The sequence below is a fragment of the Indicator indicator genome, chromosome 8, assembly GCF_027791375.1.
Source record: "Indicator indicator isolate 239-I01 chromosome 8, UM_Iind_1.1, whole genome shotgun sequence".
In the NCBI taxonomy this organism is placed as follows: Eukaryota; Metazoa; Chordata; class Aves; order Piciformes; family Indicatoridae; genus Indicator; species Indicator indicator.
Window position 1 is genome coordinate 2,676,697 of NC_072017.1, and position 3,985 is coordinate 2,680,681.

The following is a 3,985-nucleotide window of genomic DNA, read 5'->3' on the forward strand; positions in this document are numbered from 1 at the left end:
GTTTACTTCACTGTTTTAACTTCATGTATTTTTAAACCAATTAAGTGAATGATTCCTGAACTGATGCATTTATAGTCCAAAAAGCCTGAAGAAGGAATAGAAACAGTGAAGATGGAATAGAAACAAGCTAATTACACTCAGGGTGGTGAGACCCTGGATGTGTTCAAGGTCAGGCTGGATGGGGCCTTAAGCAACCTGGGCCTAGTGGAAGGTGTCTCTGTCCATGGGAAGGTGTTGGAACTGGATGACCTTTAAGGTCAGTCTGACCAGGTATATACATTTATACACACTAGTTTGGTCCTAAATTCACACTCCCTTTCCAGTGTAGGCAATGGGGAATGCCAGGCAGTTCCTTTTAGCTGCATTTTATGTTCTTGCTTGTGCATTCTAAGGAGCATTGGCTACTGAGAGGATGCATGTCAGGACCTAATATTGAGGAATCAGTTTTGAATGTTTACCTCAATATAGGCAACTGAAAAGCACAAACAGGCTTTCAGTTGGTCAATAATATTGATCTTCAAAGATCTTCTCACTGGTTGTTCTTTACATGGAATACTGCAACACTTTCCTTTTTGTTTGAAATAGGCAGGTAATGGGATTCTTGCTCTAGGTGTAATAGTATTTGTTCTTTATAGCTTGAGACAATCTAGTTGGAGAACATCCAAAGAACACATTCAGCATAATGAAGTAATTTAGAAGTTGGCCAGTTTCCTTCAAAGAGCTTTTGCATTCTAAAACAGTTTAAAGAACCATGAGCAGACATTTAGAATAAAAGAGAAAGGCCATTTTCAAAGGATTTGTGAATGAAAGGTTAAGCTTATCAGGTTTGCACATGACAAGAGAATGTTTCTGCATGACAGCAGAATCCATACACACTAGCACCTTAACAAAACTTCAGAGCACATGATCTCCTGGTAGCACCCATGTTTTATTGCAATTAATCCACAGACATTGTAATAAATTAGAGCTTTTTTCTTTGGTTAAGAAATATGTTTCAACAAATGGTGATGTTCCTGTTTGATTAAGCATGCTGATTGAAGGGGTGCAGTCTTAGCCACGCCTTGTCTCAGGTGAGAGCTGGAGTCAGCTAGTATAAATTCAGAAATCAACCACTCAGGACTTCATAAGCTGGTGTTTTTATTGTCAGCTGAAGTTCCTTGCACATGCTGGTTTCCTCCCTGTAAAAGATGGTTTGTTTCATTTGCAGTGTCAAGCACACAGAAGAGGTAACTGGCTGAAGGTTGAGCTATAGCTATATGAACATCTTAAATGACACTAACGCCTATGTCAGAGCCATTTCTCAATACAAATGTTTTCATTGTTACAGGACAGCATTTTCCTTTCCCATCCAATTCACATGGATTCCATTCCAAAGCACCAGCCAGACTGGGATCCACTAATAGCTTTCCTCAGTTTTTTTTTCCAATTTAGATTAGTCCAAATTAATTTAGGTTTCCTTCAATTTCATGATAAGGACTATCTGAACTTCTTTTCAATATAGAAAGCAATCCATTACTAACATCTGATAATCCTTTTTGCACTACATACCTGGAGACCAATCAATTCACGCTCAAGACATTGATCACACAGGCTCACGAAGAACAGACTCGAGAAATCTGAAAAAGGTTTAAAATTTACATGAAACAGATACTAAGACCCAGATAGCATCAGATGACAGTTCAAGATCTACCTACAAGCTATTAGTAGCTCATTTATTAGCTTACTGAAGTTCAGTTATCTCATGAGTGTTCCTCTCAGCGTGATCCAAAGACAAGTTTTAACCTCATCTCTGGGTTTGAGAGAGAATTTTTATACCCCTCTGTGTTGGCCACTTAAGACACTGCCAGACTTAAGAGGGCAAAGCATAAAAGGGGAGTAGAATACAGCACCATTACCTTCTTAGTAACTAGGATGATGCGAACTTAGCACTGACTCAAAGGGTTATTACAATTTGCTTGAAATTCATGAATTATCACACACACACACAAAAAAAAGATTTAGAGCTATCTGTAACTGTCATTAGCCTAGAGCACACTTACCTTCTGTTAGAAGGTATTCCCTAGGAAGTCCTGAGCTTTGCTTCGAGTTTAGGTGTGATCATCCATATCTAAAGTGTTTCAGACATGAAGCTGCCAAGTAGGACCCCTAAACAGCACAATTTTCATTCATTCATAAAAAATGCTGAAATTATTACATTATAATTTATATTGTTTAATTACAGATCTTAAGTCATATTCTGCAAGGTTACAGAGGTCAGTTAGGTAAAGTTTATTATCAAGCCTGAAGAGCAGCATCTTTTAAAACAATTTACTAGAGAGAAATAATGCAAAGATTAAGTCCAAAATGATTATAGAATTGGCACTACCCTAAAGCAAGATTTAGCGAACTGATAATCTGCCAGCTAGCTGATACATTTTGCCTTACATATACCACCTATCAAATTATGCAGAGCTCAACCATAACAAGCAGCAAAAGTCACTCTCACAGACTCATTACAAGACTGGGCCACAGGCCTATGCAATCAGTGACTTTGCATGAAAATTAGGTAATCAACTAAAGCGCACTCAGTATCCTGTAACTGCAATTTTCTCGATGCAGCCTATAAAACCCCAAATTCCTGGATTGAATGGGATGTGTGTGCAGCTCCCTACCTCTTGTTTAGAAACGGGAAGAAGGATACAAATGTATCCAGGCACTTCTTCGCCCCGTGGTGATTCAGACCCGTATGTGTTTATGTGCTACAAAGTCTGAAGACTTAAAGCCCTCCATTTCTGAAGCCCAGAGCCTTACCTAACCAATCCCTGGCTGTGAGACGTGAGGAGGTCGGTGTGCCCCCCTACCTACAGGCATTCGATGGTACGACTCCAGCTGCCCATCGCTCCCCACGGGCAAGGCCTATTCTGCTTTGCCTCCTGCCCAGGCCGGGAGCAGCCGAGCACGGCAGGCCAGCGGACAAAGCCTGCAGGGGCATTTCAAGGCCCTGCCCGTACCTTGCGACGCTTTCTGCCGCCTTCCTCCTCGCTGAGCGACCACCGCGAGGGTGCGTGCGGCCCATGCTACACACTGCGGAGGAAGAGATCAATCAGCCCGCAGCAGCAAGGGGCGCCGGGGAAGGGACAAGGGAGCGCGACCGCTTGTGCCTCACGACAGGATGCAGAGCGGAGGGGACGGCTCCGCACTGGGTTTTTGTGAGGGGAAGGTGCTCTATCCCCCTGTGTTGACTCCCCGGACCACAGCCAGGCTCCGAGAGGGCAAAATGTGAAGGGAAGACTGGAGCAGGTCCCATGCCCCCCCCCCCCCCACCCCGCTCGCTCTGAGCCCACGTCTCCTCGTAAGAGCGACTGCAGCAGCCTTACCGCAGGCGAAGGCAGCAAGGAAAGAGACAAGGCAGCACCTCCCGGGGCCTTAAATAGCACCTCGCCACTCCCGCGAGACGCCGCGCAGCGGCCGCCATTGGTGGGGGCGGACACACGTGATCTCCGCGCGGAGGGGGTGGTTGAGCCGCGCGGCCCCCGTAGCGCGGGGAAGGCTGTGGCGGTGGTCTGGTGCTGGGCGCCCCTGGGGTCGGGTATCAGAGGGCTGCCTTCCGCTTCAGCCAGCAAGGCTCCGGATACTCAGTCACTCTTCCTGCGGGCGACCTGTCCGGGGCGGGCCTGTGGCCTGCGTAATGACGAGATTTCGTCTCAGCTGGGGCAGAATTGTCCATCTCGGCCCAGGCTGAACTCTGTAAAGGGCCCGGAGGTCTTGAGCGCAGAGAAACAAAAGTGTCCTCGGTGTGAAGTGGCAGCTGTGTAGCGGTTTTGAGGAACTAAATGCTGCTGATCTGTCTAAACTCCCATCTAAGCCCTACTTTAGGAGGCTTAGGATCTGTCTGTAAGGACGGGGAAGTAAGCCTCCAGCCTGCGCTAATACCCTCGGGTGTCGTAGCACATGCGGCTCTGGAGCACGCCCGGCTGCAGCTCACAGGGCGGCGTGGAAGCACCAG

General features: G+C 46.3%; 1 long non-coding RNA gene and 1 other non-coding gene across 3 annotated transcripts; both read right to left on the reverse strand.

The window, feature by feature from the left end:
* Positions 1–915: 915 nt before the first annotated feature.
* LOC128968649 (uncharacterized) lies at positions 916–3,391 on the reverse strand. Of its 2 annotated transcripts, XR_008489138.1 has the most exons (5): positions 3,357–3,382; positions 2,991–3,063; positions 2,040–2,145; positions 1,549–1,616; positions 916–1,178 (listed from the first exon to the last, which is right to left on the reverse strand). It is a non-coding gene; the product is annotated as an uncharacterized LOC128968649 (long non-coding RNA). The 2 variants fall into 2 exon arrangements; XR_008489139.1 differs by lacking the exon at positions 2,991–3,063 and having other exon boundaries at positions 3,357–3,391.
* Positions 1,744–1,861, reverse strand: LOC128968754 (small nucleolar RNA SNORA26). The gene has a single exon (XR_008489142.1). It is a non-coding gene; the product is annotated as a small nucleolar RNA SNORA26 (small nucleolar RNA).
* Positions 3,392–3,985: the final 594 nt, after the last annotated feature.